The sequence below is a fragment of the Mirounga leonina genome, unplaced genomic scaffold (genome assembly GCF_011800145.1).
Source record: "Mirounga leonina isolate KUSES-001 unplaced genomic scaffold, KU_Mleo_1.0 Mir_173, whole genome shotgun sequence".
Classification (NCBI taxonomy): Eukaryota; Metazoa; Chordata; class Mammalia; order Carnivora; family Phocidae; genus Mirounga; species Mirounga leonina.
The window spans coordinates 4,106,898-4,123,711 of record NW_023270447.1 but is presented as its reverse complement, the minus strand read 5'-3'; the positions used below and the strand labels follow the sequence as shown (position 1 = coordinate 4,123,711).

Below are 16,814 nucleotides of genomic sequence, written 5' to 3'. Positions count from 1 at the left end.
GGTGCGGCAGGCAGAGAGAGAGGGAGAAGCAGGCTCCCCGCTGAGCAAGGAGCCTGATGTGGGACTTGATCATGGGATCATGACCTGAGCTGAAGGCAGACGCTTAACCAACTGAGCCACCCAGGTGTCTCTTTTTTTTAATTTCTATATCATTTATTTCTGCTCTAATCTTAATTATTTCCCTTCTTCTGCTGGTCTTAGGCTTTATTTGCTCTTCTTTTTTCCAGCTCCTTTAGTTGTAAGGTTAGGTTATGTACTTGAGACTTTTCTTGCTTCTTGAGGAATGCCTGTATTGCTATATCCTTCCGTCTTATGACCACCTTTGCTACATCTCAAAGGTTTGGACTGTCATGTTTTCATTTTCATTTGCCTCCATGTATTTCTTTATTTCTTCTTTAATTTTCTGGTTGATCCATTCATTCTTTAGTAGGATGCTCTTTAACCTCCATGTATTTGTGGTCTTTCCAAATTTTTTCTTGTGGTTGACTTCAAGTTTCATAGCATTGTGGTCTGAAAATATGCATGGTATAATCTCAATTTTTTGTACTGGTTGAGGCCTGATTTGTGGCCCAGTATGCGATCTAATCTGGAGAATGTTCCACGTGCACTCAAAAAGAATGTGTATTCTGCTGCTTTAGGATATGTTCTGAATATATCTGTGAAGTTCATCTGGCCCAGTGTGTCATTCAAAGGCATTGTTTCCTTATTGATTTTCTGCTTAGAGGATCTGTCCATTGCAGTGAGTGGGGTTTTAAAGTCCCCTACTATTACTGTATTATTATCAATGAGTTTAAGTTTGTTAATAATTGATTTATATATTTGGCTGCTCCCAAGTTGGGGACATAAATATTTACAATTGTTAGACCTTCTTGTTGGATAGACCCCTTCCCTATGATATAGTGCCCTTCATCTCTTACTACGGTCTTTGGTTTAAAATCTAGTTTGACTGATATTAGTATGGCTTACTCCAGCTTTCTTTTGATGTCCATTAGCATGAGATGGTTCTCCACCCCCTCACTTTCAATCTGGAGGTGGCTTTGGGTCTAAAATGAGTCTCTTGTAAGCAGCATATCAATGGGTCTTGTTTTTTCTTATCCATTCTGATACCCTATGGTGTTTTAATTAGAGTGGGGAGTGTTTGGACATTTAACTAAGTGTGCTTTGATCTGTTTGTTAAGATAAGCCTGCTTTTAAAAAATAAAAAATAAAAAGTCTGATCCAAGAAAAGAGAAAAGGAAAAGGAACAAAAAAGGAAGGAAACAGACAAACAAAAACTATAAGCCTGATTCCAAGGAATAAGAAAGTAAGAAGGAAAAAAGAAAAGAAAAGCCTGATCCAAAACATGAGAAAAGTAAACAAACAAACCAACAAAGAATAAAAACCTTAAGCCTGATTCCAAGGAAAAAAGAAGAAGAATAAAATAAAATAAATGTATTAAAAATAAAAAGAAAGCCTGATCCGATTTCCACCAGAATTGAAACTGAGACTTTGCAGCACTCTATGATCAGTAGACCTGGTACATGAGGGGGGCCTGTGTTGATCTTCTGAGGGAGAGGCCCTCTGCTCTGTCTCACAGTCAGACAGGCCTTTTTAAAGATGCCCCTGCCAGATGCAGGGGGCGGAGTTTGGTATAAGGGACTGCAGCCTCCACTGGAGGCACTGTGTTTCTTTCTGAAGTCCCACTGTGCTGGTGGGGGTGTGTGTGGAAGATGGGGTCACCCTGTCCTCTCATTCCCAGGGAGGGGTACTCGTGGCCTTCCAGTGTAGGAAGCCCTCACAGAGAAGCGAACAATCTCCTCTCCTGTGTCCCAGGCTTTCATCAGACCCCTGCCCTCAACTTGTCTGTGCCTGGGCTGTTGGCAGGCCAGGCGCCACAGTTCTCCCGTGTTTTATCTCTGGTGAATAGCTGGGATTCAAAACTCCAACTCTTAAAGGGCCTGGCAAGGCACAGACCGCTCCCCTCCCCCAGAGGAGAGCCTGGCATTGCACCCGGTACCGTTCTGTCCCAGAAAATCAGTTGAACGGTATGTGCATGGTGGCTGGAGTCTATGCTGATGCACAGCAAAAAGCTGCCACCAGGTTATCTGCCCTCTGTGTGCACCTCTGTCCCCTGCTGCTGAAGAGCTACTCGAAGACACCCAGTGGGCCCTTTGTCCTTGGAGAGGCAAAAACTCTCTTCCAAATGTACTCCAGGAAGGGGAGCTTTCTCTCCCAGTGCCACCCAGGGGATCCCCTCACTGCAGTGTATTGTGCAAACCCTATGCGCTATTCTCTCTCCCGCTCTTTCCCTCTCTCCCTGACTTCACTCTGTGAAAAGGGCTCCCTCCCCTTCATGGCACTGCAGCTTTTCTCTCCCCCAATTCATGGCTCCAAACTTCACATCTGCCATGTTCTCTCCCTCCAATTGTGCAGATTGTTTTCTTAATCCTCAGATCGATTTCCTAGTTGTTCAAAATGATTTGATGTTGATCAAGCTAGGGATGAGGCAAGCTCAGGATCCCCCTACTACTCCACCATCTTAACTCCTCCTCCCCCCTTACTATTATTTTTTGAGAAATCAAGTGACTTTAATTGATTTGGAGTAGATAATTATCATTACCAGAAATTATCCACAAGGAAGCCCAGAACAAGAGTAACATGAGCCAAATCATATGCCAGAAAAATGGAAAACAAAACAGTGCTGTGCAATCTCCTTGGTGGTCTGGAGATCAGAAGAGAGGTTAAAAAACAGATCTGCAAGTAAGTGGTATACCAGCTATACTGAAACCCAGCAACAGATGGGAGTCATTGAAGGACAGTGGGTTGTGTGCAGGGAGAGAAGAGGGGAGGTTGAGATCAATACTCATAGAAAACTACATGTAATCTTGAGGAAGAGGAGCCAGCAAAACAAACTGTAAAAACTGTGTTCTCTATTGACTCTGCCTTAAATGTAATTTGATAAAAAAATTTTAAGTTGTATAATAATTTCAGATCTAATAAATCTGTTTTTAAGTCCATCATGGAAACAAACTCACCTCATAAATAGTAAAATCTATGCCTACATATAGTTTGACAGCCAGAAGACTAGGAACATAGCCTTTGTAAAAGCCGGTAACTCTTTCAAGCTTCCAGACCTTCCTGGCACAATCCAAAATCCCAGGGTACTGTCCAGTTCTACTCACGGCCAAATTAGTTTTTAAAACCTGAATGTAAAAAAAGATAATGTTGTAAGGTCATTGATCAGTTATCTAACCCAGAGCATTACCACAAATTGTAGGCTACAGAGCTCACCCATTATTATGGAATTAAAAAGAGAAAACAATCTTAGGTTATACTGTATTTTTAACAACAGTATATCTATATATTTTCCTACTGTTCCCTGGAATATTTTAGTTTTCCATAGGAATAGCTTACAAATACAGTGTTTAAATGCTTTTACTACATTTCTTAATTTAACTTCATAGGAAGATAGAGTGTATGAATTCATCTCTGTTTTCTTTTTGTCCAAATTATAAGATTTTAACCATAGCTATTCTACTGTGACTCAGATAAGGAACCCAAAATAAAAAAAGAAGCTCTTACAAACCCCCACCCCCAAATTTAGTGTCCTAAGAAACTGATGTTAGGATTTCACAAACAACTACACATGTATATATGTATACACAGGGAAAATATAAGAAAAAAGATTGACAGAATTTTGGATGGTATCACCAGAAATTCTAGTATCTATCAAAAATAAGAGTTACAGGAGGCAGACTTCCAGGGAAGATGGAGGAGTAGGAGGATTCTAAGCTCACTTTGTCCCACAAATACAACTGGAAAACACCCACATTAGTGTAAATAACCCAGAAAACACTGGAAGCTGGCAGAATAGGCTCTCCACAAGTAAATGGAGAGAAGGGACCAATCAAAGAGAGTAGGAATGGGGGTGACATGGTTGGGAGCTAAATGGACTACAGGACTGTCCAGGGACAAAGGGGCAATGTGGCCAGGAGAGGGGGAAAAAACCGACCCTCAAACCAGGTACCCCAGGCACAGGAATCTCACATGAGGAAGACAAATTCCTGTAATATTTGGCTTTGAAAATCAAAGGGGCCAAATTTTGTGAGTTCTTACAATCAGCAGGGCCTACCACCTAGAATTTTAAAAATCAGCGGGCTCAGCTCTAGGAGATCCAGGAGAGTCAAAGGAAGCTGAGTCCCTGCCCTTAGAGAGACAACACAACCAACAACCACGTGGAGATACAGCATAGAAGCAGCAGTTTAAAAAATGCCTGGAGTATATGGGAGGGATATTTGTTTACTAAATCAGAGTATGTGCTAGAGGGGCAGGGAATGTTGGGAGACTTCTCCAGGAACAAAGGACCTGGTGAGCACCATTTCCCCCCATCACCCCCCAGTAAAGACACAGACTCAGGTGGAAACCAGCACAGTGCCAACACCCACTACAGAGTGCTAACTTGCTAACAGTGCCCCACCCCTGCATTCTCCTGTGAACACATCCCCTCCAGGCAGGCTTCAGCTCCAGGTCCCCTACAGAGCAGACCTGTGCAAACCTTGCTAACACTGTGCATCCCACTCCCACAGACTTCTGCATTTCTGTCCCCATAACCAGGCCTGCCTCAGTCCCCTGAGGCTGCAGGTCCCCTCCCACAGTGGAATTGCCCAGATCTTGCTGGAACCACAGTCCCCACCCCCACATTCTTCTGTGGACTTGCCCACTCCAATAGTCCCTTGATCAGAGCCCATTCAAAACAGTGCCATAAGTCTAGCAGTGTGCAAACAGCTCCAAAAGAGGCCAGCACTACTCCAAAGTGACTCATGCCTTGGGGAGAAGGGAAGATAACCACACATGTGAAACCAACTATGGCCCCAGCAGTAGGATGGGGGCAGACATCTGGTCTGAATGCAGGCCCTGCCCACCAACAAAAGCTTCTCAGAGGACAACACAGGGAAAGCACCCAGCAGTTGAGTATTACTACATCTCTGGAAAACACCTTGTCTTACTCAACTTAAGCCCAAGGCAGCCCCAGACTGGCCCACAACAACACAAGGACCAAACCCTGTCTACAACAGGCAAAGAGAGCCATTGCAGATGACTAAACTGAAGAAAAAAGTGGCTCAGCCGTAACAGCAGATCACGGGCAATACACATAGGAAACTCCCTTGAAGCACCGGTTCTGGCAAAGAGGGAACATTGCACTGCAGGACATTACAGGACATCTTCTTCAGAAGTCCACTACTTTCAAGAGCAGGAGACATAGCTGAATTACTTAACATACAGAAACAGACACAGAAAGTAAGTCAAAATGAGGAGACAGGAATATATCCCCAATGAAAGAATGAGACAAAATCACAGGAAAGATATATGAAATGGAGATAATATGCCTGATAGAGAACTTAAAGAAATGGTCATAAAGATACGCACTGGACTTGAGAAAAGAGTAGAGGACCTCAGTGAGACTATTAACAAAGAGACAGAAAACATTAAAAAAAAAAAAGGGATGAAGAACTTAACTGAAATTTAAAATACACTAGATGGAATAAATAGTAGATGAGAGGAAGAACAAATCAGCAACCTGAAGGACAAAGTAATGGAAAGGAATCAAGCCAAAAAGAAGAGAGAAAAATAATAATAAAAAATGAAAGTAGACTTAGGGAACTCAGCAACACCATCAAGCATAATAACATTCACTTTATAGTGATCCCAGAAGAAGAGAGAGAAAGGGGGCAGAAAATTTATTTGAAGAAATAATGGCTAAAAGCTTCCTGAATCTGGGGAAGGAAACAGAAGTACAGATCCAGGAGGCACAGAGAGCCCCCAACAAAATCAACCAAAAGAGGTTCACACCAAGACACACAGTAATTAAAATGGGAAAATAGTAATAAAGAAAGATTTTAAAAGCAGCAAGAGAACAGAAAACTTACATACAAGGGAAACCCCATAGGCTATCAGCTAATTTGCCAGCAGAATATTTGCAGGCCAGAAGGGAGTGGTATTATATATTCAAAGTGCTGAAAGAAAAAACCTGCACACAAGAATACTCAATCCAGTAAGGTTATCATTCAGAATAAAAGGAAAGCTTAAGAATTTCCCAGACAAACAAAGGTTAAAGAAATTCATCACGACTAAACCAGGCTCACAAGAAATGTTAAAGGAAAGACCATAAGCAGGAACATGAAAAGCAGGCAGACAGAAGCAGTAAAAGTAAGTATATCTATAACAATCAGTCAAGGAATTCACAAAAAAAAAAAAGAAGAAGAAGAAGATGTTAATTATGACACCATATACCTAAAGCATGAGGGGGAGAGGAGTAAAAAAAGGATGCAATCTCAAGGGACCCATCAATTTAATATAGACTGCTATATGCAGAAGATGTTATATACAAACCTATTGGTAACCACAAATCAAAAACCAGTAATAGCTATGCAAAAAATAGAGAGAAAGGAATCCAAATATATCACTAAAGAAACCAACAAAACAATGAGACAAGAGAGCAAGAGAAGAAAGAAACAGAGAAGAACTACAAAAACAATTATAAAACAAGTAACAAAATGACAATAAGTTCTTACCTATCAATGATTACTTTGAATGTAAATGGAATGTAAATGCTCCAATCAAAAAAACACAGTATATGGAATGAATAAAAAAGCAAGACCCATCTTTTTGCTGATTACAAGAGACCCTATTCAGACCTAAAGACACATATAGATTGAAAGTGAAGGGATGGAAAAACATTTATCATGCAAATGGAAGTGAAAAGAAAGCCGATAGCAATACTTATATTGGACAAAATAGACATTGAAACAAGGACTGTAGCAAGGGACAAAGATGGACATTATATAATAATAAGGGGAACAATCCTACAAGAAGATATCACAATTGTACATATTTATGCACCCAACATGGGAGCACCCAAATATATAAAGCAGCTAATAACAAACATAAAAGAAGTAATCAGTAGTAATACAATAATATAGGGGACTTTAGCACCCCACTTATATCAATGGATAGATCATCCAAACAGAAAATCAACAAGGAAACAGTGACTTTGAATGACACATTGGACCAGATGGATCTAAAAGATATATTCAGAACATTCCATCCTAAAACAGCAGAATATACATCCTTTTCAAGTGCACATGAAATGTTCTCCGAAATAGATTAGGCTCAAAACAAGGCTCAACAAATTCAAAAAGATCAAAGACATACCCTACATCTTTTCCGACCACAGTCCTAGTGGTCAGAAACTACATCTGGTTTCAAACTAGAAATCAACCACAAGAAAAAATCTGGAAAGAACATGGTTGTTAAACAACATGTTACAAAACAATGAATGGGTCAACCAAGATGTCAAGGAGGAAATAAAAAAATACATGAAGACAAGTGAAAATGAACATACATACATTGGTCCAAAATCTTTGGGATGCAGCAAAAGCTGTTCTAAGAGGGAATTTTATAAATATACAGGCTTACCTTAACAAGCAAGAAAAATCTCAAATAAACAACCTAACCTTACACCTACAGGTGCTAGAAAAAGAATAACAAACAAAACCTAAAACCAGTAGTAGGAAGGAAATAATAAAGAAATAAAAACTAAAGTAGAAATAAACAAAATAAAAGCTAAAGAAATAATGGAACAGGTCAATGAAACCAGGAGCTGGTTCTTTGAAGAGATCAACAGAATTGATAAACCTTTAGCCAGACTCCTCAAAAAAAAATAAATAAAATAGAGAAGGAACTCAAAAATATCAGAAATGAAAAAGGAGAAATAAGAACCAACACCACAGAAATACAAACAATTATAAGAGAATATTATGAGTAATTAGATGCCAATAAATTAGACAACCTAGAAGAAATGGATAAATTCCTAGAAACATAAAACCTCCCAAAACTGAATCAAGAAGAAATAGAAAATTTGAATAGACCAATTACCAGCAATGAAATTGAGTCAGTAATCAAAAAGCTCCCAACAAACAAAAGTCCGGGACCAGATGGCTTCACAAGTGAATTTTACCAAACATTTAAAGAAGAATTAATACCTATTCTTCTCAAACTATTCCAAACAATAGAAGAGGAAGGAAAACTTCCAAATTAATTCTGTGAGGCCTACATTACTGCTATGAAAACCAGACAAAGACACTACTAAAAAAGAGAACTACAGGCCAATATCTCTGATGAACATAGATGCAAAATCGTCAACCAAATATTAGCAAACTGAATCCAACAATACACTAAAAAAAAAATTCACCAAGATCAAGTTGAATTTATTCCAGGGATGAAAACATGGTTCAATATTCATAAATTTCAATCAATATGATACATCGCATCAACAAGAGAAAGGATAAAAAAACCATATTATCATTTCAATAGATGCAGAAAAAGCATTTGACAAAATACAACATCCATTCATGATAAAAACCCTCAACAAAGTAAGTTTAGAGGGAACATATCTCAACATAACAAAAGCCATATATGAAAAATTATACTAAAATTATACTCAATGGTGAAAAACTGAGGGCTTTTCCCCTAAGATCAGGAACAACACAAGGATGTCCACTCTCACCATCTTTATTCAACATAGTATTGGAAATCCTAGCCACAGAAATCAGATAAGAAAAAGAAATAAAAGGCATCCAAAGTTGTAAGGAAGAAGTATAACTTTCACTATTTGCAGATGAGATGATACTATATACAGAAAACCATAAAGACACCACCAAAAAGCTATCAGAACTGATAAATCAATCAGTAAAGTTACAGGACACAAAATCAATATACAGAAATATGTTGCATTTCTATGCATTAATAATGAAGTAGCCGAAAGAGAAATTAAGAAAACAATCCCATTTACAACTGCACCAAAAATAATAAAACACCTAGGAATAAACTTAACCAAGGAGTTAAAAGACCCGTAGTGTTCAAAAACTATAAAACCTTGATGAAAGAAATTGAAGATGACATAAACAAATGGAAAGATATTCCATGCTCATGGATTGGGAGAAAAAAATATTATTAAAATGTCCATACTACACAAAGCAATCAACAGATTTAATGCAAGCCCTATCAAAATGCCAACAGCATTTTTCACGAACTAGAACAAATAATCTTAAAATTTGTATGGAATCATAAGAGACCCCAAATAGCTGAAGCAATCTTGAAAATGAAGAACAAACCTGGAGGTATCACAATCCCAGATTTCAAGATATATTACAAAGTTGTAATAATCAAAACAGTATGGTACTGACAAAAAAAAATGGACACATAGATCAATAGAACAGAATAGAAAGCCTATAATAAACCCACAATTACACGGTCAATTATCTTCAACAAAGGAGGCAAGAATACATATGAGAAAAAGACAGTCTCTTCAACTAATGGTGTTGGGAGAACTGGACAGCTACATGCAAAAGAATGAAATTGGACCACTTTCTTAAACCATACACAAAAATAAACTCATAATAGATTAAGGATCTAAATGTGAAACCTAAACCATAAAAATCCTAAAAGAGAGCACTGGCCATAATTTCTCTGACATTGGCCATAGCAACTTTTTTCTAGATTTGTCTCCTGAGGCAAGGGAGACAACAGCAAAAATAAACTGTTGGGACTACATCAAAATAAAAAGCTTCTGTGTAGCAAAGGAAACAATCAACAAAACTAAAAGACAACCTACAGAATGGGAGAAGATACTTGCACATGACATATCTAATAAAGGGTAAGTATCCAAATATAAAAAGTACATATACATCAACACCAAAAAAGAACATATAAATCAACACACACACACACACACACAAAAAAAAAAAAACCCCAATAATCCAATTTTAAAATGGGCAGAAGAACTGAATGGACATTTCTCCAAAGAAGGCATACAGATGGCCAAAGACACATGAAAAGATTCTCAACATCACTAATCATAAAGAAATGCAAATCAAAACCACAATGAGATATCACCAAACACCTGTCAGAATTGCTAAAATCAAAAACACAAGAAACAAGTATTGGCAAGAATATGGAGAGAAAGGAACCCTCGTGCCGTATCAGTGGGAATGCCAACTGGTGCAGTCACTGTGGAAAACAGTATAGAGGTTCCTCAAAAAATTAAAAATAGAACTACCATATGATCCAGTAATTCCACTACTGTGTATTAACCCAAAGAATACAAAAACACGGGCGCCTGGGTGGCTCAGTTGGTTAAGCAACTGCCTTCGGCTCAGGTCATGATCCTGGAGTCCCAGGATCGAGTCCCGCATCGGGCTCCCTGCTCGGCAGGGAGTCTGCTTCTCCCTCTGACCCTCCTCCCTCTCATGCTCTCTGTCTCCCATTCTCTCTCTCTCAAATAAATAAATAAAATCTTTAAAAAAAAATACAAAAACACTAATTTGAAAAGATATATGCACCCCTATGTTTAATGCAGCATTATTTACAATAGCCAAATTATAGAAGCAGCCCAAGTGTCCATAGATAGATGAATGGATAAAGAAGAAGTGCTATAACTATATGTTAACTAACTAGAATTTAAATTAAAAAATTGAAAAAAGGGGGGGCGCCTGGGTGGCTCAGTCATTAAGCATCTGCCTTCAGCTCAGGTCATGATCTCAGGGTCCTGGGATCGAGCCCCGCATCGGGCTCCCTGCTCCGCGGGAAGCCTGCTTCTCCCTCTCCCACTCCTCCTGCTTGTGTTCCCTCTCTCGCTGTCTCTCTATCTGTCAGATAAATAAATAAAATCTTTAAAAAAAAAAAATTGGGGGAAAAAAAGAAGTGGTATATATACACAATAGAATATTACTCTGCCATAGAAAAGAATGAAATCTTGCCACTTGCAACAACATGGATGAATCTAGAGGGTATAATGCTAAGTGAAATAAATCAGTCAGAGAAAGACAAATACCATATGATTTCACTCATGTGGAATTTAAGAAACAAAACAAAGAAACAAAACAAAGAAACAAAGGAAAAAAAGAGATGAACCAAAAAACAGTCTTCAATATAGAGAACAAGCTGATGGTTATCACAGGAGAAGTGCTTGGGGCAATAGGTGAAATAGGTAATGGGGATTAAGAGTGCACTTACTATGATGAGCATTGCAGTGTATAGAATTGCTGAATCTCTATATTGTACACCTGAAAGTAATATAACACTGTATGTTAATTATACTGGAATAATTAATTAATTTAAAAGAGTTACAGAAGGAGAGTATAGCAAGATCAAAAAGAAAAATATAATCCTCAGGTGCCTGGGTGGCTCAGTCAGTTAGGTGTCCGACTCTTGATCTCAGCTCAGGTCTTGATCTCAGGGTCTTGAGTTTGAGCCCCATGTTGGGCTCCATGCTGGGCATGGATCCTACTTTAAAAAAAAAAAAAGAAAGAAAAATATAATCCAAAATGTAATAGTAAAAAATTTCCCAGGACCACAAAAATGCCGACTGTTTCACTGAAAAAAAAATTAACTAATATGAAGAAAAGAATCCAAATTTGTAGATGTCATGGTGAAATTTCAGAAGAACAATGATTAAGAGAAAACCTTAAAAGCTTCCAAATTATTAGAATTAATAAGAGTAATGTAGAGTGGTTGGATAAAAGTTAAAATCCAAGAGTTTTCATATATACTAACAATAAACATTAGCAAAATGTAAAGGAATACATTAATAGCAACAAATATAACAAAGATACAGTAATATAAAAGCCTCATAATGTGTAAGACCTCTATAAGAAAATTATAAACCTTATCAAAGAATATAAAGAAGATTTAAATAGAGAGAGAGATACCTCCTTCCTGGACAAAAAGATTCAGTATTACAATTGTCATTTCTTCCCAAATTCATTCAGTACAGTTAGAGTCAAAAATTCCAACTGGTTTTGTTTTTTGTTTTTAAAGAACCTTGGCAAGCCAATTTTAATGTTCATATGGAAGGGAAAATGAAAAAAAAATAGAACAGTAATAGAAATGCCAACTGGATGTCACAGCTCTGGTGATATTGCCCTGGCAATAAGTTTTCCTTACTCCATGTAATTACTACTAATTGTAAGAGGTTTCTGGCTCATTTGAAAAAAAATAGCCATAATTTTCATTAAAATTAGCAATTAAATCATCTTCTTTCAATAGCACTTACCTCTAAGGGGTAAATAAGATTGTGCAGTAGCACCAGCCAAAGAAGCAGAAGCAAATTGCTCAAAAGTTCCTAATTTGACTCCTTCAGAAGCAAGAAACTTCTTATACTGTATTAATAAGAGTTTAAAGTTATGTTAATACTCAGAAGTCCCAGAGGGCATAGAAACATTTCATATCAATGAACACTTGGGCATTTAATCCATAGTTAAAAACCATAATGCACATTACCAAGAACGTAAATATAGTCATGCCCTTTAGGTGGGAGGCCCCAACCTTAACAGTAGAGACTTCAGCTTGTATGTCTTTTTGCCTAGAATAAGATCTGGTATCCAGCAGATATCCAACGTGTTGATTATAATAAGGAATTATAATGGAATGGAAACCACTGAGATGTAAATAACTAAGCACCTTATGCAGTAAGTTCTGGCAGCAACTCTATCCAATTTTAACGAAGCAACGTAACATCACAAACAGACCTAGGACTTGATCTTGCCTAGGTCACTTACTGAGTAATCCAGGACAAATTATCTAACTTCTCTATAACTCAGTTTTTTCATCTGGAAAATGAAGTTACATGCCTTGTCCATACTGGTCACCATTATATTTGCAGTCCCTACTTTGCAGGATTGTTGTGAAGATTAAACACAATAATGCAGATGTGTAACATGCTTGCCACATAGAAACTGAGGGAGCTGTCATTATTACTGCATAATGATAATAAAATTTTCCTTAAGGAATGGATATTTCCTTGGCCTTTATTTTGGTCTGTATTTTAGCTTCTTGTTCCAAACCAATCAGTACATTCTATCACTCTGCAATATTGATTAGTTCAAGGATTGATAAATGACACAACCTGGACCAGGGAGACCCAAGGAAATGTTTTAGGAAGACTTCCCAAAAGAAGCTTCCTTGCTCTTCTGAGAGAACTACGAGAAGAGTCAGCTCTCTTCCTGCCACAAAGAAACATGAACCCCTGGAAGCCTCAGGCAGTCATCTTTCAATCACAAAAAGAATAAGTCTTAGGATAAAGAACCCAGTGGAGGTCAGAGAGAAGATGGGTGGGGTGGAGTCTTTGGTGACACAGTTGATCAGATAAATAAAGCTTCACCAGAAGTCCACCCTATTTCTAAACGTGAGAAAATAAATTCCGTTTATTATGGAAGCCAGCTTGAGTCACACTTCCTGTTATTTATGACCTAAAGATTCCTAACTAATATGGACACCTCAAGCTCCACGTGCCCAAAACTAAATACACACACACACACACACACACACACTGCCCCTCAAAATATACTGCAAATGGAGCCCTTGAGGATTTGTGACATGGCAGTGCTGCCCAAGTGTTCCCCATCACAATAAATGGTCCCAGTTGAACAAACTAATAATTTCAGTATCATCCGTGACATCTCCCTCTCTTTCACAGTCCACAAATAATTATAACAAAATCTTATCCACTTCCTAAGTATCTGCAGAATCTGTCCACTTGTCTCTCTCCACTGACATCACTTTCATCTCTCACCTGGGTTACTTCATACTGTCCCAACCATTCTCCCTGCGCTTTTGCCTCTTTTCCCTTTGCTTGTCTGCCTCCTCTTTAACCACAATCACCACTCTAGTCTTAGGGAGCTTCTTTTTTTGTTTGTTTTTTGTTTTTAAAGATTTTGTTTATTTATTTGACAGAGAGAGACACAGCGAGAGAGGGAACACAAGCAGGGGGAGTGGGAGAGGGAGAAGCAGGCTTCCCGCCGCAGAGCGGAGAGCCCAATGCGGGGCTCGACCTGACCCGAAGGCAGACGCTTAATGACTGAGCCACCCAGGAGCCCCAGGGAGCTTCTTTTAACACCTCAAACACACTTTGCTCTTTTGCCTCCAGGGCTTTGAACACATTGTTTATTCTGGGTGGAGTATTCTTTTCTCTTTCAACTGGAAATTTTCCACTTACCCTTGGGGTTTCAACCTAAATGTTACCTCCGAGGGCCATCCCTAGCCCCTCAACCTAGTGTGAGTCCCTCTGTAGAACTTACCCACAGTATCCTACATTATGCTTTATGTAATAGTTGGGACCACTGTTTCTTGAATGCTTATGATGTGCCAAGCTACTTGCAAAATAGATATTATTTTCTACATTTTACAGATGAGCCAACTGGAGTTCAGAGATGTTATGGGAACTTATCCAAGTCCACACAACTAGAATGGAGCAAATACAAGTCTGTGGTCTCTAAAGCCTGACTCAGTCCATTGTTTCATTTTTTCTCCCTTGATTCAACCATATTCCTGTTGGAATTCAGTGAACTTAGTATACTGTTTTGAAGTCTCCATGTAGGTGCCCAAACCAATTATCTAAACTAGCTTTTATTGAGGAAATATTAAAAGAAGGAATTTTCAGGGCACCTGCGTGGCTCAGTTCATTAAGCGTCTGCCTTCGGCTTGGGTCATGATCTCAGGGTCCTGGGATCAAGCCCCGCATCAGACTCCCTGCTCAGCAGGAGGCCTGCTTCTCCTATCCCACTCCCCCTGCTTCTGTTCCCTCTCTCACTGTATCTCTCTCTGCCAAATAAATAAATAAAATCTAAAAAAAAAAAAAGAAGAAGGAATTTTCTTTTAAAAACAGCATAATTTTAGAATAATAATAACAGGGTGCCTGGGTGGCTCAGTTGGTTAAACGTCCAACTCTTGGTTTCAGCTCAGGTCATGATCACAGGGTCATGGGATCCAGCCCCATGTTAGGCTCTGCACTCAACATGGAGTCTGCTAGAGATTCTCTCCTTCTACTTCTGCCCCTCCCCCTGCTCATACTCGCTCTCTCTCTCTCTCTCTCTTAAATAAATAAATAAATAAATAAATAAATAAATAAATAAATAAATAAATAAATAAAATCTAAAAAATAATAAAAAATAAAATAATATAACATTAAAATAATGCTCCAATATAAGTAATCGTCTCCCTTTGTTTTGTAATAATCTGAAGCAATTTTTAAAAATAAAATTAAATAACTTTTCCTTGTAAATAAATGTCATAGGCAGTATGACTTTACCTGTTCATATGACCAGACTTTAACAGCTGTTTCAGGAGCAATCTTGAGAACATTCACACATTTTCCTCTCCATAAAGAAATGACTCCACCCTCTTTGACCATCTCTCTTAAACCATTTATTATCCTCACATTCTTTGCTTCTAAACTCTGAGCCTTGAAAAGGAGAGGAAGAATTTTGAAAACGGATAATATGATTTAAAGAACTTTGAAATCTGCATATTGTAATTTTTACACAGTGGGCAGGAAAGAGTTAAAGTTCCCCAGATATTGAAAGTCTCTTATTGGGGAAGCAGCAGCTGCTCTGGTGATTAGACAGCTTTGGAAGCATGTTTATTTTGATCCCTGCACTATAGCTTATGAAGGGGGACACTTTACACACGGGACATGGATAAACATGCCATAGACATTGTTTCTTTGTTTCATATTCCTCAAGAGGATGGGCAAATGGCTCTCCCATCATGAAAAGAGTGAATCAGATATAAATGTAAACAGAAGAATTAGGGAAATAACATTTCTGAGAAGTTAAGACCACTGAAACTCAGAGAATTTATTGCTAACAAGGGGCTTTGAGGCCTCTAACAAGTATGATCAGTATGGTCAGTGTGAGCAGAGGAAAAATGGAATCCAACTAAAGATGCAAAAGTGGTTTTAAAATAAGAGGTATTAAAGAGCAATTTGGGGAACGCCTGGCTGGCTCAGTCAGTGGAGCATGAGACTCTTAATCTCAGGGTTGTGAGTTCAAGTCCCATGTTGGGGGGTCGAGGTTATTTAATAAATAAAAGTGTAAAAATACATAAAGAGCTATTTGTTTTTAGGGGACCTGGGCAGGCAGCCCTTGCAGTATAATAGTTGAATATTTAATAAACATGGACGGAATCAGCAGGATCCTTGCAATACATATGCGAAGTTTATTTTTTAATTTTGAAAAAGAAGAACCAGAATGAGGATAATCACCAAGTCAGTTGCAGCTAGAAGACAATTACCAACTCTCTACTGGGGAGAAACAGACATTTAAACTCAAAATGACAGCTGTATTACAGCCACAATCATAAATATGTTTGCTTTAATTGTACAATAAATCTGTACAAGAGGCCTGATAGTCAGCCAATATATAAAATAAGGAAATAATTCTGTACTTGACTGATTCACAATCACTAAGCTAAGCCCTTGTATACCCACCACCTACAACACCAGTCACTCTGGCTCCAGGGAGTCCCAGGTGGGCTCCACTTTGAAGAGTACCTGCCCCAGTGACCACTAACCAGTCTATATACCTGCCTTCTCTTGTGTCATCCCAGGGCCTCTTTGTTAAGAGCAAGTCCAGATCAAGACAGGAAAGACAGCACCACTGTTGATGGCACTTGCACCAACAGGAAAATGCTAGGTATCCATTTGACCCCAGAGGCTATGACAGTCCACCATCAACCAGTGCACTCCAAAAGTTACCTCACATATCCTCATCTTTATTGGTACTGCAGCCTCTGTGATATTCTTTCATCTACACAGATTGTTAAATATTTTTAAAATCACTCCGATAATTAAAGTCATAATGTAATTTGGATTTTTGCAAATACTCTCCTTTGAGTAACATAAAATGGTGTATCAGTTAACTATTGCTATGTAACAAAACACCCTAAAAAAATTCAGTGGCTTGAAACAACAAACATTTCATTTGTTTGTGATTCAATGG

At 38.4% G+C, this 16,814-nt stretch overlaps 1 pseudogene; it reads right to left on the bottom strand.

Moving 5' to 3' along the window:
* Positions 1–2,647: 2,647 nt before the first annotated feature.
* LOC118020389 lies at positions 2,648–16,585 on the bottom strand (annotated as a pseudogene).
* Positions 16,586–16,814: the final 229 nt, after the last annotated feature.